Raw genomic sequence first — 24,544 nt, 5'->3', positions numbered from 1 at the left:
AATGCCAGTTTATAAAAGCTTCATTTCACTTGGTTGGAGACAGATTAGTGCAAAGGGTTTGAACTAAATACCTGGTTTGAACACGTTCCCCGTTCCAAAATAATGACAAGCAAAATCCATCCTAGCTATTTCCATGTTAGATGAAAACACGTTGAAAGCCCCTGTTTTCTTTCACAGATTAGGCTGCACAACAGGTTGCATCCAGGGAGAACTATAACAAGGAAAGATGGCTCATGAAATTGACTCTGATGGTTGCTAGGAGCACAGAAAGACTTGAGAAATGGTATTGGATTACTAATGGGTGAGTCTCCAAATTCCCACACCTTCAGTACATCTTGTGCATGCTCCAGTAACCTTACTGCAGCAAGTGATGATCAACTCTAGTGTTCAGAATTCTGCGTCCACAGAATGGAAGAAATGTTTTGAACAAGAAAGGGATCTTTAGGTATTTAACCATATACCTGCATTCGCATCAAGTTCCTCTCTCTCCAAAAAAAAAGGTCATTCGCGATTGAACCCTTTTATATCATTCAATTGTCTACCTGGTAACTTGTTCCATAAGGCTGTCTGAGTAAAACAAAGTTCTCCTCGACTCATTTTCTTCTTTGTGACATTCAATATTTATGTTGCCTTCTCGGGTATTTGAGCTATTTACCCCAGCAATCATCATGAGCAATCTTCTTCATAATCTTAAACTCCAACTTTATCACTTCAATGTCTCCTCTTTGTTATAAGAAACAAGATCAGCTTTCTTTGTGTTGCCCTATAATAGACTTCTGAAAGTTGATATTATCTTAATTGCTCACTCTGTACTCTGGTGATCAATAATATCCTTCACATCAGGCGACCAGGACTACAGAGATTGTCTGATGCTTTAATCCAGCAACAATTCAACCTCCATTGATTTACATCCGATCATTCTGACAGTACCTCCTATACTTTCCTTTTACGACTATGCTTTGTGATGATATTCTTGTCGGTCTATTCTCTCTATCCCCAGATTGCTTTCCTCACCAGCTTGGTGTATGACGATCCACTTTACATGTTCTCCCTCTTTAGCCAGGGTTTACTGGCTGGGGTTGAGTCCCGTGGCAGACAGTGAGGGGCGTCAATGTCTCCCTCTGTAGAATTTAGTGGAAACCCCCGCGGAACTATGTGACCCTGTGCTGATTAATTTTGCACCCAGGGGTTTCCAATGGAATTGTGGGGTGGAGCAGGCAGGATGTCGGGCACTCCGCTGTCATATCCAGGTGCCATATTTAAATTGTGCTTAGATAGCTACTCAATCATTGCATGTTGGAGTTCGGAACTGGACATGGCAGACAGGAGTCCAGCAGCACTGGCCCAAGGTTCAGCAATGCCTCGCTGGGCATGCTACTTCAATCATGGAGCACAGGAGGGACAACCTTATTCCAAAGGATGGGAGGTGTCTCACCATATCTGTATGGGAGGGGGCCACCAAGATGGAAAGTGTCACTTGAACTCAGGAAGAGCACCCAGCAGTGCAGGTAAAGAATGAATGACCTCACTCTGGTCCCCAGACTCACCACACTGAATGGGAACTGGCACATGATTCTCAATGGCAAGGCCACCATCTCTATTGCCCTTGCATAAAAGCCCTTCACAAGGTGCTGTGGTGCTGCCTCATAGCTCCACTGCGGTCTATGTGGTCTGCACGTAGGGAGGTAACTGCGGGCCACTGACCCTGCCACACTGAAAGCACAAATCTAGGGCTGGGGAGGCGTAGAGGGCAACTGCAGATGTTGATGCTGCTGCTGTCATGTCTCTGTTGTCCTCACCCTTCCAGCTACTAGTGTTCACTGGTCAGGAGGGTGCTGCTGAAATACTCTTGGGGACTAGGAGAAGTGCATCTTTCTTATGGGACACAGTTGTTAACAGGTTGGTGGTGGAGATTGGCAGCATACAAACGACATCTGCATCACAAGTGCTTACAAACCATCTTCTATTTTAATCCAGGAGAGTAGAGTGCACAACAGGCACGGGAGAGAGAGAGAAAATAGGAGGGGGCTACGTTAGGTCCAATCCCCACCCTCTCACAGTATGAAGAGCAGGCTGCTCAGCTGGCAGGAGGGGACCGCTAACTTTTCTGAGCTGAAGGTGAGACCAGCCTCCCCCAGCCACCCAGTGAGGAAGCGTGCTGAATCTCTGCACACAGGAACAGGAAGGTGATGTTTCGTGTAATGTAGGGAACAGCTCATGCAGTTACTCATTCTCTCCTCTTTCCATTACTGATGCCAACAGGAGGTCGTTACGGCCAGACCCCGATGAGGAGTCCAGCCCCAGCCTGCAGAGGATCTAGGAGGATGACGACGACGGTGAAATCCCATGTGTAGAGCTGTCACAGCAGTCACCTGCAGCCTCCACCAGGCCAGAGGCACACATCTCAGTGCGTCAAACATCTAGTTTAGGCCCCAGCTGATGGTCACCGCCCAGGCACTCCCTACTGTCCCTTGAGTCTCCATTCCCCTCACTGCCCCCTGTGACTCCAGCCCCCACCGCCAACACCCCCCCACACCCCACCAAAGCAAGGCCATGTGCTTATTAATCCCAGTAATGACATCCATTTCACCTTATGTCGGCCCACTTACTCCCCTCTCCCAGTGCTATATCAAGCACCTTTTACTTGCCTCAACCTACCCTAAACTGCCATCCTTCTGCCCCCAACCTGCCATCGTCTGCCCCAAACTGCTGCCCCATGTCCCAACCTGCCATCCTCCTGCTCCAGTCTGCCACCCTCCTGCCCCAACCTGCCATCCCCCGCTCCAGTCTGCCACCCTCCTGCCCCAACCTGCCATCCCCCGCTCCAGTCTGCCACCCCTGCTCCAGTCTGCCATCCTCCTGCCCCAACCTGCAATCCTCCTGCTCAAGTCTGCCATCCTCCTGCTCCAGTCTGCCATCCCCCTGCTCCAGTCTGCCACCCTCCTGCTCCAGTCTGCCATCCCCCTGCCAGAACCTGCCATCCTGCTGCTCCAGTCTGCCATCCTCCTGCCCCGACCTGCCATCCTCCTCCAGTGTGCCATCCTCCTTGCTCCAGTCTGCCATCCCCCTGCTAGAACCTGCCATTCTCCTGCTCCAGTCTGCCATCCTCCTTGCTCCAGTCTGCCATCCTCCTTGCTCCAGTCTGCCATCCTCCTTGCTCCAGTCTGCCATCTTCCTGCCAGAACCTGCCATCCTCCTTGCTCCAGTCTGCCATCCTCCTTGCTCCAGTCTGCCATCCTCCTTGCTCCAGTCTGCCATCCTCCTGCCAGAACCTGCCATCCTCCTGCTCCAGTCTGCCATCCTCCTTGCTCCAGTCTGCCATCCTCCTTGCTCCAGTCTGCCATCCTCCTGCTCCAGTCTGCCATCCTCCTGCTCCAGTCTGCCATCCTCCTTGCTCCAGTCTGCCATCCTCCTTGCTCCAGTCTGCCATCCTCCTGCCCGCCCCTGCCGATACAGTAAATCTCGACATAACTCCACGTCGGTCTGCTGTTGTGGACTGGCGGGTACTCCCACTGTCGGGGTGGGTAATTGGACATGTGGTGGATAATTCTGGACAGGTGGTAACTTGAATCCTGCTAATGTGATTGTAACCAGCTTCTTGACGGCCTTTGGAGGGACCACAAGTTCCCTCCGTCATTCTCCCAATTTCCACTCCCATCGTATTCTCCTCCCTTACCCACAATGAACCCAGCCAATGGTGAGAGGGATTGATTCCACCCATTGATTCTTTGCATTGACATTTATACATATGAATTGCAACTGTCGCCTTCTAGCCTAATTGCCCACAATACTGGCATAGTTTGTATTCTTACCTATCGTTCCTTAAGTAGCTGTACTGCATATCTCCCGGCCATTATCGCATTCAATTCAGTTTTTTCTAAAACCCATTTGCAATGGAATTTTTATGCCACCACCATTTTTCAATTGTTTATATTAGGATTATTAGGTTTTAGATAAGCCCCTAGTTTTATCTTATTTTACGTACCTTTTGTCATTATTAAAGAATAGATCCAAAATAGGGTGGCGCAGTGGTTAGCGCTGCTGCCTCGCGGTGCCGAGGACCCAGGCTTGATCCCGGCCTCGGGTCACTGTCCATGTGGAGTTTGCACATTCTCCCTGTGTCTGCGTGGGTTGCACCCCCATAACCCAAAGATGTGCAGACTAGGTGGATTGGCCACGCCAGTTCCCTTCATTGGAAATCAAAATTGGGTACTCTAAATTTATTTTTTTAAAAAAAATAATAAATAGATCGAAAATAGCCTTGAATCTTTTTCGCATGTTGAACAATCTGAGTGAGGAAACACTCTGCTTCAGAAATAATATTTCTCAGTTTTCCCGCTGATGCCTTACCTGTCAATATTTGGGTAATTAAGACCAAGACAATCGATGTAATGGCCTTTGCACAGGTCCCCATACCAGTAAAAACATTTTCCTCTTCTGTTGCTGGTGAGCTCTGTCAAAAAATCCAATAATTGCCTTTTCTCCTTTGTTTTCTTAACATCAGTTCACATTGGGTAGGTATTAATTTTCAGTGCCTCTGGCACAGATCTTTATACAGCATAAGTGCTTACTAGGAATTCAGGTGCCTGCCCTCCATGATTCTCTGTCCGTTAAGTTCTGTGCCTACAGTGCTGAAGAAAAATAAATTACCCGAACTGTCTCTGCTGTGTGGGCTAAAATGCTTATATCATGGCAGAGTTCAGTCACTTCTTCTCCCCTCAAGGAGCTTTGAAATGGGTGTGTTTAACTGGAGCTTAAAATTGATACAACAAGAACAATATTGCATTTCCACAGCCGATTAAAAGACCCCCCCAAAAAAATGCTGTTCCCCCTCACTGCCCCCCCCCCCCCCCTCGCACTGTCACCTGTTGACACTCCTCAGTCTTCGCTGCTCCCTCACGGTCCTTGCACCACACCTTAGCATCTTCCGTCCTTCCCCCAAGCACCCCTCCCCCCACAACCACGGCCCCCCATCACAACTCCCTCAGCAAGGCTCCGTGCTTACACCACCGGGAATGGCACCTTATGTCAATTCTCTTCTTCCCTTCCCCAGTGCTCCATCAACCCCTTCACCCATGACCTTGGTCACCATGCACCTTTCACTTGCCCCAATCTGCAGTCCTGCTGCCCAGCCTGCTTTCCTCCTGCCCCAACCAGCTGTCCTCCTGCCCCAACCTGCAGTCCTCCTGCCCCAGCCTACAGACCTCTTGTCCCAGCCTGCCATCACACTGCCCCAGACTGCAGTTTGGGAGTTATGCATTTATAGAGTAGATGTAAATGCATGTGATGTTGATAAGGTCTGTTGACCTGCCAAGCTATTTAAATATCTGTCCATGAAAAAGCAGGAAAAAAACTGCTTGCCTGTGAGTTGAAAATAATTTTAGCTGACAGTTTCAATGGCTGTTTGTTGACATCATGCTAAGTGCATCATGATAGCATTACAACTGCTTGACTGCTTTCTACAACCTGTCATCATCACAGTGGAGGGCTGTAAATTCACACTTTGATTGACAGCTCAGGTATGCTATTAAAGGAATAGTTCTCTTTGCTGTGGGGCAATGGATACAAGTGGTTGCTTTCATTAGGGATTAAGTATTTGATGGAATTAAATGTATTGACTGGACTTTCCAGAATTAGTGTTTTTTTTCATATAGCAATGTCTGTAACAAATATTTAGAACTTTATTTTATTTTATCTCAGCATGGTTCCTGAGGTCTGCCCATGGTATATACTGGGTGCAGTGACATAGAGGGTGTACGGGCAAAGGGTGGTGGCATGAGTTGGCACCAAATTGGAATCTGGCTATAAGAGGCCATGGGCGTATTTGGGGAGCACGATTTGGCATGTATGGACTTGAGAGTGGGTCAACGGGTGTGACGGGTGAGGCTTGAGGGCCTAATGTTTAAGAGAATTTCCAGAGGGATGGCGAATGTGGACAAGGTGTGGCGGTGGTGGGAAGGAGAAGGGGTAGAGTGGGTTAGGATGGAGGAGGAATCTTGTAAGGGGTCTAGTTTGAGGGCTATGGTGATGGCAGCATTGCCAATGGCTCTGAGTAGGAATTCAGGGAGCCCAGTGGTTCAGTCCACGGTGAAGATATGGAATCAGCTGAGGAGGCATTTTAGGGTGGAAGGGATGTTGGTGCTAATGCCGCTGTGCGAGAATCATGGGTTTGAGCCGGGGTGGCTGGATAGTGTATACAGGAGGTGGAGGGAAGTGGGCTGGTCAAGGTGAGGGATTTGTATTTGGAGCAAGGGTTCACCAGTCTGGAGGAGCTAAGGGAGAGGGTAGAGTTGCCGAGGGGTAGTGAGTTCAGGTATCTACAGGTTAGGGACTTTGCACGAAAGGTCTGGAAGGGTTTCCCTAGATTGCCGGGATACACCCTGCTGGAGCGACTGCTGCTTCCGGATGTGGAAGGAGAGGAAAGAATTGGGGATATATATAAGTGGCTGGGGGAGCAGGGAGGCGAGCGGGTGGTGAAGATCAAGGAGAAATGGGAAGCGGAGTTGGGAATGGAGATCAATTGGGGAGTATGGAATGAGGCACTACGAAGGGTAAACAGCACCTCTTGTGCAAGGATGAGCCTGATACAGTTTAAGGTGGTGCACAGGGTGGATATGACTCGGGCGAGAATGAGTGGGCTCTTTCAGGGGGTAGCAGATGAGTGTGAGAGGTGTGGGCGGGGGCCAGCGAATCATGCGCACATGTTTTGGGTTTGTGAAAAATTGGGAAGATTCTGGGGGGGGGGAGTGCTCGCGGTCTTAGCCAGGATAGTGGAGGAGGGAGTGGACTCGGACCCTTTGGTGGCGATATTTGGGGTTTCAGAGAAGCCGGAGCTCATGGAGAGGAGGAAGGCCGATGTCTTGGCCTTCGCCTCTCTGATTGCACGGTGACAAATTTTGCTGGAGAGGTGGTCGGCATCGCCACCGGGGGCAGCAGCAGGGTTGGGTGACCTGTATGTCTTCCTGTGGTTAGAGAAGATAAAGTATGAGTTAAGGGGCTCAGCAGGGGAGTTTGAGAAAAGGTGGGGGATGTTTGTGACCATGTTTGAGGAGCTGTTCGTCGCAGGAGGAAAATCTGTACAAACTGTATAGTTGATTGTTGGGAAGAATGTTTCCTGGGGTGTTTATTTGCTGTAACCTACTTTGATACAAGTTTGAATAAAATGCGTTTTAACAAAAAAAAAGAGAATTTCCAGAGAACCTTTTAACCAGCCTGCCTTCACACCTGATCCTGTGGCTTCTTCATTTCTGCGTCTGGAGGGTTGTGGGCCCGATTTTATCCTGCACCCCCACCCCCAGAACAATGATCCCACCATTCAGGGCACTTTTACCCCAGGTGGGGGTGGCAAGCCAGGAAATTTGCAGGCTTTGTGCAGCCTCTTTGGGAGTGAGAGTCCAGGGTTCTACACATATATAAATCACACTCTATCTGCCTTGCTATTCCTGGCCCTTTTGTAGATTTTGCACCCTTTTATTTTAATCTGCCAGTCAATGGCATGGTTCAACGAGGTCTTTGTTAATATATTGCCTTTAACATTTAACATTTTCAATTCTTTGTGTATTCCCTGCTGTGTTTAAAAAGATTTGTGTTTATTTTATTATTTCCTCTGGAATTTGCTGGGCCGTTAAGAGTCAACCACATTGCTGTAAGTCAGGAGTCACATGTAGGCCAGACTGGGTAAGGACAGCAGATTTCCTTCCCTAAAGGACATTGGAGACCAGATGGGTTTTTACAACAATCCATGGACATCCTTAGACTTTTAATTCCAGAATTGTTTTTATTGAATTCATCTGCCATGGTGTGATATAAGCCCGGGAAAACTGGCGCAAAACGACCACCGATTCCCCGTTTTGCTGGGAGCTAGCAGGAAGACAGTGTAGAGCTCCCGGCTCTAACTGTCATTACGGCCTGGAGAATTGCCAGGTCCATGGCCTCGCATGTGCACGATGGCGGCCTGTACAGCCTCGCCATGCTTCATGGGGATGCCGCACGCAGACCCGGCCCGCAAAATAGTCCTCCCCTTCTGCCGGACCGCCCTACCACATTGCCCCTAGCCCTGAATAATGTCCCCCCTACCCGCGGATCGACCCTCTCCCGACTGTGGCAGCACTGGACTGAGTCCGCAGCCGTTATGCCAGGCTCCCGACGGATGAGACCACACGCGGCCGATGCGTCGGGAACCTGGCCGGTTGGGGGGTGGAACTCAGGCAGTGGCCTGAGGCCGTGGATACGTGGCGAGACGTACTCGGAGAGTATGGCGCTTTGGAGGAGGCGGTGCATTGCAAAAGCGTCGCCGCCCCGATTCTGTTGGGAATTTGGATTCTCTGGCTGGTCGCCGAACACGATTTTGGCGTTTGCCGACCTGAGAATCCATCCCCTGATATTGAAAAAAAAATACTTGAGGAGAAATTACGGTGTATGAACAGAGATATTTGAAAACATAAATAAAAGCAGAAGGAACTAAATAACAGAATTTTAATCAAAGTAATATGTGGCAGTTTCTTTTTATGAGCAGGACTTATTTTCTGGTGGAAAACCTCTGTCCTTAAAAATATAAGCAAATCTAACATAGTTTGTTCACTTCCACCATACAACTAGCAATTGAACAGACTCTAACGATCTGACACAGCCATAGTAATTTAAGTTCGACCATTACAGTGTGAATTTAGTTGATATCTGGTGTACGCAGGCTAGTAGTGATAACTGAACCTAATCTCAGCAGTTAGGGATCACAGTGGATTGACACAGAACACATGGATTATAGCCTTCCATCGGATCTCCGACACATAGCTCTCTATTTGTTTTGACACCATTTTGTATGAAAAACTGGGAGATTTACACTACATTACCCTCTATCCACCAAAAAAGTACAAAATAGCATGAAGCAATTTGACAGACTGGAAACCATGACGATAGACTTCATAGTCTGAAAATCAGATTGTAGAAATTACCTTTTAATAAAAGAAAGGAATAGAATGATAAATATTAGGAATCAATACTATTCTACAGGAAAATGATGCAGCTTATCATTATGTACCTTTCATTATGCAGCCGCACCTGGAGGAGCATTTTCCTGAAAAGTAATTTTTGGGCACCAATATTAACACAACCTCCATGGTTCAGCATTATTTTCAAGCTCGCATCCGTAGCAGGGATCAATCATTTTGACTGCCAGCTCGTACTTTTTTATGTCCTATTTGTGAAACTTTTATTCCACAGTGAATCTGATATGGAGTTAACTGTCAGTTTTGGATTAAAACTTGAAAAGCCTTCTGAATTACTGACAGTAAAGTCACAGCAAAGAGCAGAGACCCTCGCTTCTCTAAAGATCGCTTTTATCCCAGTTTGACTCCTAAGCCGGGGATGGTGTAAATGATTGTCTGAAGTTATTCTGGCAGCAGTCTTTAGGTTGCCCTGGGAATGAGTCATTAGTATGAAGGCTTCTATACCTCGAATATCACCCTTTGATATTGCAGAAATGCAGGTGTATTTAGCTATTACCTAGGATGGAGAGTGACAAATACTGTGAGCAGCATTGCTCTGATGGCTGTCATCTCGCTACCTGGAATGAGCTGAAACAGATTCCCGCTGGTTAATGGTGTAAATAAAGAATCAAAGATTACACTTTGTTCATTCGAAAAAATTCATGATATTTAAATTTATAAATCCATCAGGTATAACAATACCGTTCAAAGAGTCTCTTTCTAGGCGTTTGCATTTCATAAGAAGCTTCTGATAAGGTAGCAATTGTGACATACTTCACTTTGGGAAGGGCGGATTGCTGGCAAATGTATTTCTACAGCTATCCATCTTTCTCCATTTTCTCTCTTTCAGCTCAGCATCACTCCTGAAGGTTTATTTTGCACGGGTTGCTTCCTGGCATTTATTTTCTTAATGAAGACATTTTTTAATGGGATTGTGCAAATAATAGACCTTCCTCCATCTACCCCTCAGAAATGGTAATGTTTTGTCCTCAGAACAATGTTCTGCATTCAACAAAGATCTAAAGTTGACTAATAGTCAAATAAAAGGCAGATCTATATATCTCTAATTTCACAGCTGAGCAATTGTTATTTCAATGTAGGTTTTATTTTCTGTGAGGTAGTGATTCAATATCCTAGTAAACTCAGATAAGAAAAGTTGTACGAAATAAACATGGACACTGATTTAATTAATACTCTCACTGCACTGGATTGTACGATTAAGCAATACAGCAAACAATTTTTATCCCTAGTGAGTTTATTTTAAAAATGACAGCTTTCTCTTCAAGTTAAATATATGGTTTAAAAAAATGATGATTAAAGAAGACAAAGAACACAAACACAGCAGCACAGTATCATAAAGGAAACTTCAACCACGTGGAACATCAAAGAGCAGAAAAGAGATATTTAAAATTATTTGAAGCATTGATATTAAAGGTTATTAGATCTGAAGCAATAAGCTACCATAAAGATAACAGATTTTTAAAATTAATCACAGAGCCACATTTTGTCACTAAATTAGGTATGATAGGACACTGTGTCCCTTTCTTTAATTCGGGACAAATGAAGTGGTACTTACCTCAGCCATGATTATTTATTAGAAACATTGAAGTTACTCATTTTGAAGAAAAGATACCTGATGCAGCTGAGAATTAAAAGGTGCCTGCAAATCTAAAGTCAACAGTTAATGCAGAACAAATGGAGATTCCACTAGACACCCAATCCCAACCATCTGGGCCTGCCAATTGGTTCACCCATGGTTCATTGTCAAACTGTTCATCTGCACTGTTGGTGATTGGTAACCCTTGCCCCAAACTAGGGAACATTTGAGGCCCACAAATTCAAGACCCCACAAAAAACTGAAATGTTAATTTTGTCTCTGTCCACAAAAAACCTGACCTGCTGAGTGGTTCCAGCATTTTCCATTTTCATTTCAGATTGCCAACATCGGCCGCATTTTTCTGCACTAGTGCTTTTAATTCAATGCCTCTTCTCGATTTTCATACGTTCTTCCAGGAATGTTCACCTAAGAGAAGCTATGCTCTCTCCAGTGGAATTTCTGTTTTCCTCTTACCTTGTTCACCTTCGTTCTTTTCTGTTTGCTTTCTCATGTTTGATCAGGTATCTACCAAAACCTGTTTTAACATCCATATATCTCTTTCCTCAGCAAAATTCTCCAGTCCTGGCTTATCCCAAATGGAATTAAACTGGAATTTTACTCTTCATGTTTTGGATCAATCCACGATTACAGATACCTCCAATGTTCTCACCGCATCCTGACATCTAGACCAAACATCACACTGTACCATCAACTTCTCTCTTGCAGGATGTTGATCTCTCAGGCCAACCTTAACATTGTCATTAAACATGCTGAGTGGCATGGCTGTTGTTTGGCCAACTGACCGATACCTTGTAGACCATCTGTCTGACACTTCCTCTACCTTTACCTGGATCATAACCCCAATACTAAATATCAAGCCATTGGGCGAAATTCTCCCGAAACGGCGCAATCAGACGGGCATCGTGCCGCCCCAAAGGTGCGGAATGCTCCGCATCTTTGGGGGCCGAGCCCCAACATTGTGGGGCTAGGCTGGCACCGGAGGAATTTCTGCCCCGCCAGCTGGCGGAAACGGCCTTTGTTGCCCCGCCAGCTGGCACGGAAATGACATCCCCGGGCGGCGCATGCGCAGGAGCGTCAGCGGCCGCTGACAGTTTCCCATGCATGCGCAGTGGAGGGAGTCTCTTCCGCCTCCGCCATGGTGGAGACCGTGGCGGAGGCGGAAGGGAAAGAGTGCCCCCACGGCACAGGCCCGCCCGCGGATCGGTGGGCCCCGATTGTGGGCCAGGCCACCGTGGGGGCACCCCCCGGGGCCAGATCGCCCCGCGCCCCCCCCCAGGACCCCGGAGCCCGTCCACGCTGCCTTGACCCGCCGTTCAAAAGGTGGTTTAATCCACGCCGGCGGGACAGGCAATTTATTGGCGGGACTTCGGCCCATCCGGGCCGGAGAATCGAGCGGGGGGGCCCGCAAACCGGCGCGGCCCGATTCCCGCCCCCGCCGAATATCTGGTGCCGGAGACTTCGGCAACCGGCGGGGGCGGGATTCACGGCAGCCCCCGGCGATTCTCCAACCCAGCGGGGGGTCAGAGAATGACGCCCATTGTTCCCAGGACTATCAGCTAGAGAGCAGTCCAGACAGGGCAGTGGGAAGCATTATCACTGTAATACATACCGTGCAGCTCCATGTGTCCATTCCTCAAAGGAGAGCAGCTGTGCCTGCGTCTGGTTTCCACAGATCCATTATCTGCAGGCCATTCATAGCTTTGAGTAGTGGTCTGTGATTGACAGCTTGTAAAAAGCAATTGCAGCTTTGATCCATTCATATCCGTTCACGCTTCAGTGGCCAAAGTGGTGAGACCCCAATGTTTATAAACATTGACCACACCAAAGAGGTGTAAGTGCAGTATGTGCATTACAATCACTCAAGCATGTGATTTCACTGCACTTACCTCTCAGAGGTCCACCACGCCTGGGCCATGATTGTGGAGATTACAGGTGAACCACGCCGATGTGATTCCTGGCCACAGCGACTGGAGAATCAGGGAAGGGCGAAGTATAGAGCGCCAGGCCTGTCCATGCTCCCACTGGCGTGCTGCGTAGAATGCGTTCATGCCAGCAGTGGGGAGGGGTCGGAGCATAGCGTTCGCATTGGCGCCCGATTCTCCATCCCATCAGGGAACATATTCTGAGTGTCCCAAGACAGAGAATCCAGCTCGTTGTTATCTGAATGCTCCTGGTTCTGTCTGCTTTTTTGCAGGACATATGGAACATTCTTTGTTCCTCTCCTATTCCGACACCTTCCCCACCTCTTTTTATGGTTCATCAGTGCTGTTTCCTGCTCTTTCTTGAACTGTAAAATGTTATCAATTTGGCTTCTAATTTCCATGCTTCTCCTGACATCACATGGTCTATTTCTGACTCCGGTCTTCCCTTCCATTACTTCTCTTCTCCATTGCCGGGGATAGGCTATCAACTAATATCCACTATGAGCCCACTGACTCCCACAGGTACCTTGACAACATTTACACACATCCTGGGCGGGATTCTCCCATCCCGTGGCAAAGTGTCCACGCCGTGGTAAACGCCGTTGCTTTTTTCGAAGGCGTGAATGGGCCTCTGCCAGGAGTAATTCTGGCCCCTACAGGGGGCCGGCATGGCGCTGGAGCAGTTCGCGCCCTCCAGCTGCCGATCCCGGCGCGAACTGTGCGCCGCGGGATCCACACATGCGCAATGGCGCTGGCGCCAATGCGTGCATGCGCAGTGGCCTCCTTCAACGCGCCGGCCCCGACACAACATGGCACAGGAGTACAGGGACCGGTGTGTAGGAAAAGAGGCCGGGGGACAGAGAGGCCGGCCCGCCGATCAGTGGGCCCCGATCGCAGGCCAGGCCACATCGGAGACCCCCACTGGGGTCGGAGCCTCTCTCTCCCTTCCACAGGCCGCCACCCGACCCTTGCATGCAGAGTTCCCGCCGGCTGCGAGCAGGTGTGGACGGCGCCGGCGGGACTTAGCGTTTTAACTGCAGCCGCTCGCCCCATCCTAGGCCGAGAATCGGCAGATCGGCCGCGTAGAGCGGACCGCGACCAGCGCCGCGCCAAACACGCCGGCGCCAATGGCGCTGATTCTCCGCTCTGCAGAGAATCGCGTGCCGGCGTCGGGGCGGCATGGCCCGGTCACGGGGATTCTCCACCCCGGCCCTGGGCTGAGAGAATCCCAACCCCTGAGCCTGGAAATACTCCTTTCCATTCCATCCTTCGGGTTTCTTTGTTTCTGATGTATCTGTTTAGATGATGCAAACTTCCGTAATAGCACTTCTGATATATCTTCCTATCTCCTCAATTGAGGACCTCCCCAAGCTCTCTGCCCCCACTATGATTGAAGGGCCCCAAAAATGCGTCCAGACTATTTCTCGCACTCCCGCTCTCTCCATTCCTCCCCGAACAATTATAGGATTTCCCTTGTCCTCACCTTCCATCCAACCAGTCTCCGATTAAATGGACCATCCTCCACCATTTCTGCCAACTCCAGCATGATGCCACAATTAGATATATCTTCCTCCCTCCTCCCCATTCAGCATTCTGCAACACCCTATTCCACTCCTCACTCACCCCTAAACCCCCCCACCCCTTCCTTCTCATATGGCCCCTTCCATATAAGCACAGTTGGTGCAGTGGCTGTCCTTATAGATCCTCGCTCCTCACCGTCCAAGGCCCCAGATACTCTTTGCAGGTGAAGGAGTCTGCACCAACCCTTCGAAAGAGCCTGCTACCTAGGTCCAATCTCCAGCCCTATCGCTGTAATTCCACCCAACCTTTAGGGGCAATTTAGCATGGCCAATCCACCTAACCTGCACACCTTTAGATTATGGGATGAAACCGGAGCACCCGGAGGAAACCCACGCAGACACGGGGAGAAAGTGCAAACTCCTCACCGACAGTCACCCGAGGTCAGAATTGAACCTGGGTCCCAGCCGCTGTGAAGCATCAGTGCTAACCACTGCGCCACTGTTAGATCTAAAGTCTTTTTAAGGTCCAAGAAATCAACTTATTCTCAATCAATTCTTGCACTACTTGCCATCACCATTGAAATTTTATCGCTGCCCACACCAGAAACCCCAATGTTGATATGTCGATATGTGGAATAATAATGTTTTGATTGCTGGCCTGTTCTCAGGGTTTTGGTCTCTGCCATCCTTCCTTGTTAAAATAATGGTGAACTTATTCACATATAACTCTGGTAAGAAAAGGTAAATTGAAGACATAGAAAAGCAAGCATAATGGGCTTATAGAGAGATTGGGGGATAGACAATTATTGAGGGTACAAGTTAAAATTGGAGGGGCAAAAAGAAGCAAAGGTTGTGGGACAGAGATAAACAGAAACAACTAAAGAACAAAGAAAAAGAGTTTTCAACCGGGAAAAGAAAAAATAGGAGAATTAGGGGAGAAAAAGACAAATTGAGAGCAGGCAAAGATTCAGGGCATAGAATGAGAGACAGAAATATTCGGGAAGCAACATGATTTGAGTGACAAAGAAAATTGTGTGTATGGAGAGACAGATACAGCTAAACAGAGAAAGAGGTTATGGCAGAATGTGACAAACGTAAAAGAGATCACTGATGCACGATCAATTGCACAAAGACTAAAGTTGGGTACAACTGTGGCTTTATTACAGTCAGATGCGTGGCCTCCTGCTGCAGCTGGCGAAATGGCAGGGTACTGGAGGTCATGCATATTTATACAGTTCTCCCTGGGCGGAGCCAGCCGGCAGGAGCTACCGGCGAACCTGTCGTGCAGGTCCTACCTTACATCTGCTATTACAGTGGATCACCACAACCATAACAAATGACAATTAAGTTACAATTATAAGATAAGGCACAGGTAAAATAATTACATGGACACACTCAGAAATGGTTCAGGAAAGATCTCCAGGCACAAACAGAAGAATCAGGGGTGCATAAATAAACATCTATAAAACAGGCACAGAGACACACCAGGGTAAGATGGACAAAGAAGTTCAACACAACTAGACAGAAATCTATGGATTCTTTGACAATGATTACTTCAGGGGCAGAATCGCAGAAAGACAGATGGGATCAACAGATGCAGTTAAAGATACAGGGTCGACAACGTTTATCTATTAAACAAAACATAATTCTCAGACCAAATACACACCTTCAATCAGGAAGACACATAGCTCTTGGAAAATTCAGGAAGCAAATTCATAGGATATTCATTTCCTGGGTGGAATCTTACCAGGATTTCACAAAGTGTCAGACTCAGACTGAAAACTGGCATGTAACTCTCTAGTTGCACAGACCAGTTTTCTCTACAAATGCTGAGGCCTTTTAGAGAAACCGTTGATGTGTTGGGTACTCTGCTACACAGACGAACCAACACGGTTGCGGATGGTACAACTCAGTTTTATTACTAACATATATTTACAGTGGTAAACTGGTTACTGTGGTTCGATCATAACCCTTGAATCTGTGGACCTATTCCTAACACTATCTTGGAGTGGCAGTCAGCACATGGTGGATGTCTGAGTGGCTTGCTGTGAGCTCTGTGCCCTGAGCTGTCTCCTGCTGGAATGAGCCGGAAGTGTCGTGTTCCCCGTTTTAGAGTGTGTATGCTCTTGCCTGTGATTGGCTGTGGTGTTGTGTGTGTATTGATTGGTCCGTTGATCTGTCCATCAGTATGTATGCATGTTTGCACCATGATGTCTACCTGAATATCATGACAACAGTGGGGTAGTTTATGCCATCACTCTGGCAGGGCGGGGCATGATAGAGCTGGCAACCGGCTCCACAGAGTATGGGGCCTAATCAGCGCTGCAGCACAATGGCCCCCAGCCGCCATCACAATGGTATTGGAGCTTCTCACCCCCTCACCCCCCCCCCCCGCACCACACCCCCTAACAACAGTGATCACCATCATTACCCCATCCCGCCGACCCCCTCCCCACCCTATCCCCACCCTCCGGGCAAGCATAGCCAGCATTCCCCTCCCCTAACAATCATCGCCAGTATTCCCCTCCCCCTCTTTGCCAGCAACCCAGACAACCTCCGTGGGCATTCCCCCCCCCGGTGTCTGCTATCCCCCCCCCGGTGTCCGCTATCCCCCCCACCACCACACTGGGGAGGTGGTGCCCTAATGGTATTGTCACTGACAATCCAGAGACCCAGGGTAATGCTCTGGGGACCTGGGTTCGAATCCCACCATGGCAGATGGTGACATTTGAATTAAATAAAAAATCTGGAATTAAAAGTCTAATGGTGACCACAAAACCATTGTTGTTTGTTGTAAAAAAAACCATCTGGTTCACTAATGTCCTTTAGGGAAGGCAATCAGTCATCCTTACCTGGTCTGGTCTACATGTGACTCCAGACCCACAGCAATGTGGTTGACTCTTTAAAAAAATGTCACTCGTTTGAGGGAAATTAGGGATGGGCAACAAACGCTGGCCTTGCCTGCGCCGCCAACATCCCATGAAAGAATAAAGAAAAAAAATGAAGGCCCCCACCCAAGGGGCTCCCACTAGGGCACCCCTGGCACAGGTTGGCACTGCTGGGTTGGCACTGCCTGTTTGGCACAGTTCCAGGCACTGCCAGGCATGTCGTCCTACCCCTTGGGGGCTATACCTATCGCTGCACCACCGGAGGGATCCCCTCACCTGCTTCTCATTTGGCAGCGGGACCTCTAATAACATTTAAAATCGTGGAAATGTATTCAAATGAAGTTTGAACATCGTGAGATTGACAGCAAGGGGCGTGGGAAACTGGGAAACACAATTTCTCCAGCGAGAATCGCATTTCACGATTCTCGATGGATTTTCCACCTGCGCCACCAATCCTGCTCAGAGCTAGTGCAGGCTCAAAATCGTCCTCTTACTTTATGTTCCTCATGCAATTATCTCCTGCCCTCACATGCCTGTCATCTGAACACAACACTGGTTCTTGACTGCCCATGTTCAATGCCACTGGAGATTGTCCATTAATGTGTAAATACACATACCTTTAAAACATCTGGTAGTAGAAATCGGTATTCATTGCATCTATGTCTTGGGCTAAAATGGGCACAAAGCATACCAATTCAACAGTGGTGTTTGACCACTTTTTAGGCATTCAAGGTGGATTACTTGCTTCCAGTGGGGCGCTGAGGAATTATCAAGGAATGTCTTCTGAAGGGAATGGGATCAGGTGGCAAGGTTGGTCAGGCAAGGAACCAATGCAGCAGTGCTGGAAAAGGTTCAATGATCTCACGCAGCTGCTTAAGGTTAGTGAATGGATCTTCACATGACATGTCATAACACTGCAGATTCAATCTCTCACACCGCTCAATGCACCACACCCTCCTCACTCACTCATCAGCAAACCCTAACAGTCAGAAGACACAGTTTGATAAAATCAATTTACTACGGATGCTGGAATCTGAAACAGAAACAGAAAATGCTGGACAATCTCAGCAAGTCTAACAGCTTCTGTGAAGAGAGAACGGAGCTAACGTTTTGAGTCTGAATGACTCTTTGCCAAAGATTTTGCGACTCGATGAGGCTCTCCCACACATACAAATGATACACTCACTTTTCACAGCTTCCACATCCCTCCAGATATTCAGTTATAGTAGGCACATCACCAACCACAAGTTGCCAACACAACCACTGCCATTCTTTCCTCTATCTTGCACGATAAGGGGGCAAAGAATAGGAGGGAATGGAGCAGAAATGGTGGGAACAGAAATTCTTGCATCACTTCAGTCCGAAGAAGGTGATGGTCCCCCGAATCATGGGGACAGCTTCAACACAGCCCATAACATTTGGTGTCAGTGAGAGTATTCAGGATGATGGTATGTTGTTGCCTTGTGCCGCTTCTCAAATTACACATCATCCTCATCCTGCTTCCTGACAATTCTGATCAAAAGGTCATTGGCCTGAAATGTTAACTCTGTTTTTCTCTCTGCAGATCCCACCTCAACAACAGAGTTTTACCAGAATTTGCTGTTTTCTTTATTAAAAGTTGTGAGTATAATTTTAGTGCCAACATCAATGCCCTAGTTATTTTCAAACAGCTGTTAGAGCCACTGTTCATCAGCAAAATGCCATGCAGTTTATTTAATGAGCACTTGCGGACATTTTAAATGACAATCAGTTGCTTAATAATTCTCTGGGTGGTTGTTGTGGTTCACATCCTAGGATGGATGGCGTAGTGTTCACAAAGACCACAACTAGCTTTTGTATTAAACAAAGCTAAAGATTTATTTATACTACTTAATTAAATTTGACCTCTTCTATATAATAAACAATTGGCAAGAAATATACAATCTACCTCCACTCAGCTACCACTAATCACTCCACTAATACAATAACTATGATCTGCTCTCACTCACACTAGCTTTCCTACAATCTTTCTCCTAGCCTTCTCCTCAACACTCTCCCAGAAGGCTTAGCATCTATGCTTAATATAGTTCTGCATCTAGCTCCCTCTAGTGATTGATTCGGACATAACATTAACCTTACAGTTCTGTACATTTCTCATAATGTCACAGTTGTGGCTTCAGCTCCTTGATCAAAATTACATCTTGTGCTGAGCATGGGCTGACCTGCATTTCAACTTAATCCTAACCACCTTCTTCAGCTCTCTAGCACGTAAAATATTCAGTGAAAATCATCCCCATCAGTTTTTGGTTTGAAAATGAAGAAGCCAGCAAACTATATAAGCATATATAAAAGCAATCTGAAAGTTTGTGACACTAGCTGTCAGCAAAATTAGCAGCCTAAAGCCTGTTTGAAACACCGTCTTTGAAATTATTTTGCTTTTCGGCAGTCATTGCGACACTCAGAGAATGCAGCCTGAGGGATCATTTACATCAAACACAGTGTAAAACCCACTTGAATGTGGAGGCCTCCCCTGACCCTCAATTAAAGGATCCAATCACCATTCCTGACACACTGCTATCGCTGCCGAACCGTAATCTAAACCTCAGCCCTTCTTCTCTCCACATCATAATATAATAATAATCATCTCCATGACCTCTTATCTCAACTCCAATAATCCCGGGACCAGACTCTGGTGATCCCCAACACTGACCCACTCATTCCATAAACTCTCTGTGATCCCTAGCATCAACTCTCTTGGTCTTCTGTCCTAAACCCATGATCTTCAAATCCAATTTCAACAAATCGTGGATCCAAAAAGGCCTTGATCCATAGTCATGATCCGTCATCCCCGGTCCTGATACCCCCTGATCTCCAGCCCCAACTTCCTTCTGTCCGTGATCCCAATTCCCCCAATTCCGGTCCCAATATCTGCGATCCTCAGCCTCATCATCCTCATCACCGGGCACCCTCCCTACCCAAGTCCCCAATCCCAAACCCCCTAGTCCTAATCTCCTCCCCCTCTCCTTTCCTCAGTCCTTATCCTCTCTGACCTCTGGTCCCGAATCCTTCGCTCTTGATCCCGATCCCCCCATTCCTGACATCCTTGATATTTGGGTCAAATGGCCCCAAGCGCCAGCCCTGACCTGGTCTTGACCCCCCCCCTCAACATTTCACAGTCCTGACCCCTACCCCAATTCCCTGACGGACACCCATCATCCTATCCCCAGTCCTGATGACTACCACCCCCAGAACCACAATACAGATCCCCTTCCCAGTCCTGACCACCCTCTCACACAAGTCCCGGTCCTGGCTCTGCCCCCTCCCCATCCTCGATCCTAACCCCATCCTATACTTCCCAATGCCAAATCCTGACCTCCCATGTCCCTGCCATTCAGTATGATCATGGCTGATTTTGGGCTTAAACTCCACTTTCCTGTTGAGCCCCTATATCTCTTGATTCCCTGAGAAACCAAAAATGAGTCTATCTCAGCCTTAACCATACTCAACGATAGAGAATCCACAACCCTTTGAGGTAGATAATTCCAAAGATTTGCAATCCTTTGAGTGAAGACATTTCTCCTCATGTCAGTCCTAAATGCACGGCCCCTTATTTTGAGATTGTGCCTCCATGTTATAGGTTCCTGAGCCGTGTGAAATAACCTCTCAATGTCACTCTTTCAAGCCCCATCACTTCCTTGTATGTTTCACTAAAATAGGTTAGGAATAAGGGGGAAGCAAATGCAGTGTCATGGTTGGTTCCTTGAGGGATCTGAATTTCACCAAAATATCTAGTTCCCTCCACCCTCCAAGAATCTTACACCTTTCCTCAGCTGGCCTTCCCCACTGGAACCACAGAGGGAAAATCGAGGATGCAATTCAGCGACCGCGTTGCGCCCGGTGGGGATCCAGGCACGCCGGGGTGAATAGTGGGAGAAGGCAAAATCGAGATTCGCACCATGCACTATCCATTCTGCGATTCATCCAGCCCGCTCCAAATGATGAGTTCCGGATCTCGACCCAAAATGACGAGAATATCATTGACCCTCATTTGCATTTATTTCAATCACATTAACGAGTTGAAGTCGAATGCAGTGGTTTCCCGGGAGTTACCCAACTCCCCATTGCAAAGTCATGTGGGTGTCACTCAGTACTGCTTTACAAAAACCTGAAGCTGACACAATGGCTGCTGAAGGGAAGTGAGAAGGTGAGTAGCCCTTTACATCTTCCGGCATGCAACTCAAGGACACCAGAGGTGCTGCCCCAGTGCTCTGGGCGAGAGGGTGGGGAGCTGCTAGTGAACCCCTCAGGGGTGTTGGGTGGCTGAAGCGTTCCAGCTCACAGATCAGCCCTGGGCTGGGGAGGCGGGAGGGTGAGCGGCTTTGCACCTGTGAGGCCTTCAAGTCATCTTTAAATATTGTTCAGACTCATAACAGGGGCAACCACAGCTGCAGCTTGTCTGACCTGCCAAACACTCCAGGACAGAGCCCTGCTGCAGCTTCTGTCCTGAAATTCAATTGCACCCCCATTGACTGTGATCAGCCTCTAACTTCACATTGAAGGCTTTTACAAATGAGGAATTAGCCTTGTTATTTATGAGAGCACTTCACGGATGTGAGCACTTGTCAGCTGCAGGTTGTGTTTGCTGCTTGTTCCTACTGGTAGCTGCAGATGTCTGGAGGCTGTTGTTGCTGTTTCCTTCCTTTTCTGTAGCCAGAAAGAAGGGCAATTTTTCTAAGATACCTGGGGCTTGATTCTCCTGTCGCCGACGCTGAAATCGCGCTCGGCGATTGACCGGAATATCCAAGTTTCTGACCAAATCGGGGGCGGAGCCGCTTTAGCGAAGCCCCCTCCCCCCCTCATCCCCCGATGCTCCGCCCCCCCCACCGGCCGAGTTTCCGACGGCGTGGGTCATTCATGGTCTCACCCATTGGAAACTCGGCGTGGCGGCTGCGGACTCAGTCCCGCGCCGCCTTAGTCAGGGGAGGGCCAATCCGCGGGCAGAGGGGGACATTATTCAGGGCTGGGGACACTCTGGGGGATGCTCCCGGGTGCATGGGCCGGCCAGTGGGGGGGGCACTATTTTGCGTGCCGGGTCCGCATGCGGCCTCTGCCATGTAGCATGGCACAGCCGCTGCAAGCCGCCGCCATGCACATGCACGGCCATGGACCCGGCAATTCTCCGGGCCATATCGGCAGCTAGAGCCTGGTGCTCGACGCTGCAGGCATTCTAGCCCCCAGAAAAACGGTGAATCAGTGGCCGTTTTGCACCATTGTTTCTGGCGTAAAACGCCACCGGTCCCACGCCGGCGTGGGTCATAGCCCCAGGATTGGAGACTCCAGCCCCTGGTTTCTGGAACACCGGGCTCAGAGGGTCGTATGGGTCTAGAAGGCAATCCTGCTTGAAGCAAGAAGATGCTGCGGGACCTGGTGCGTGACGTTGATTCAAATGGGCCACCTGCTGACGCCGTTGAAGAAATGCTTTCGCAGATTGCTGATTCTTTTGTTCCTGGTGTGGTGAATGCTGCATGTAATTGGCACATCTAGTGGGTTAAACATGCTGGAAGTCAAGATGTTCAACTACACCATGAGCGCCAGTGCAATATGTGGATGCCAGGATTTTATTCCAGTGAGATTGGGCTGGTGTGGGAGGGCCTGCACAGCTGCAGCTCCTGGATGGAGCATGGCACTGATATGCTGGACAAGTAACAAGTAACGCATTGATGAACAGATCATTTCCACAACAAGGTTCTGGACATGATTGCATATTTTCAGGCTGATCCTACGTTTCTCCTGAGGAACCTGCGAGGGGTGATACGTCTGCCGGATTCTCCATTCCTTTTTTTTTTAATAAATATTTTATTGAAAATTTTTGGTCAACCAACACAGTACATTGTGCATCCTTTACACAACATTATAACAATACAGATAATAATGACCTTTTTTATATAAACAAAAAACAACAAATAAATAAATATTAAATAACAAAAATGAAAACTAGCCCTAATTGGCAACTGCCTTGTCACAGGCTATACCCCCCCCCCACCCCCCAAGTCCTGGGCTGCTGCTGCTGCCTTCTTTTTTTCCCCCATCTATCTTTCCGCAAGATATTCGACGAACGGTTGCCACCGCCTGGTGAACCCTTGAGCTGACCCCCTTAGGACGAACTTAATCCGCTCTAGCTTTATGAACCCCGCCATATCATTTATCCAGGTCTCCACCCCCGGGGGCTTGGCTTCTTTCCACATTAGCAATATCCTGCGCCGGGCTACTAGGGACGCAAAGGCCAAAACATCGGCCTCTCTCGCCTCCTGCACTCCCGGCTCTTGTGCAACCCCAAATATAGCCAACCCCCAGCTTGGTTCGACCCGGACTCCTACTACTTTTGAAAGCGCCTTTGTCACCCCCACCCAAAACCCCTGTAGTGCCGGGCATGACCAAAACATATGGGTATGATTCGCTGGGCTTCTCGAGCACCTCGCACACCTATCCTCCACCCCAAAAAATTTACTGAGCCGTGTTCCAGTCATATGTGCCCTGTGTAATACCTTAAACTGAATCAGGCTTAGCCTGGCGCACGAGGACGACGAGTTTACCCTGTTTAGGGCATCTGCCCACAGCCCCTCCTCGATCTCCTCCCCTAGCTCTTCTTCCCATTTCCCTTTTAGTTCGTCCACCATAGTCTCCCCTTCGTCCCTCATTTCCCTATATATATCCGACACCTTACCATCCCCCACCCATTTCTTTGAGATGACTCTGTCCTGCACCTCTTGTGTCGGGAGCTGCGGGAATTCCCTCACCTGTTGCCTCGCAAAAGCCCTCAATTGCATGTACCTGAATGCATTCCCTTGGGGCAACCCATATTTCTCGGTCAGCGCTCCCAGACTTGCGAACTTCCCGTCCACAAATAGATCTTTCAGTTGCGTTATTCCTGCTCTTTGCCACATTCCATATCCCCCATCCATTCCCCCCGGGGCAAACCTATGGTTGTTTCTTATCGGGGACCCCCCCAATGCTCCGGTCTTTCCCCTATGTCGTCTCCACTGTCCCCAAATCTTCAGTGTAGCTACCACCACCGGGCTCGTGGTGTAGTTCCTCGGTGAGAACGGCAATGGGGCTGTCACCATAGCCTGCAGGCTGGTCCCCCTACAGGACGCCCTCTCTAATCTCTTCCACGCCGCTCCCTCCTCCTCTCCCATCCACTTACTCACCATTGAAATATTAGCGGCCCAATAATACTCACTTAGGCTCGGTAATGCCAGCCCCCCCTATCCCTACTACGCTGTAAGAATCCCTTCCTCACTCTCGGAGTCTTCCCGGCCCAAACAAAACCCATGATGCTCTTTTCTATCCTTTTAAAAAAAGCCTTCGTGATCACCACCGGGAGGCACTGAAACACAAAGAGGAATCTCGGGAGGACCACCATCTTAACCGCCTGCACCCTCCCTGCCATTGACAGTGCTACCATATCCCATCTCTTGAAATCTTCCTCCATCTGTTCCACCAACCGCGTTAAATTTAGCCTGTGCAATGTGCCCCAATTCTTAGCTATCTGGATCCCCAGGTAACGAAAGTCTCTTGTTACCTTCCTCAACGGTAGGTCTTCTATTTCTCTACTCTGCTCCCCTGGATGCAC

General features: G+C 48.4%; 1 protein-coding gene across 7 annotated transcripts in view; it reads right to left on the bottom strand.

The window, feature by feature from the left end:
- Positions 1 to 24,544, bottom strand: part of skap2 (src kinase associated phosphoprotein 2) — a 1,200,731-nt gene that overhangs the window by 579,026 nt on the left and 597,161 nt on the right. The window lies entirely within an intron of this gene.

Source organism: Scyliorhinus torazame, chromosome 6, assembly GCF_047496885.1.
Source record: "Scyliorhinus torazame isolate Kashiwa2021f chromosome 6, sScyTor2.1, whole genome shotgun sequence".
Taxonomy (NCBI): Eukaryota; Metazoa; Chordata; class Chondrichthyes; order Carcharhiniformes; family Scyliorhinidae; genus Scyliorhinus; species Scyliorhinus torazame.
This window is presented reverse-complemented; position numbering and strand designations above follow the sequence as displayed.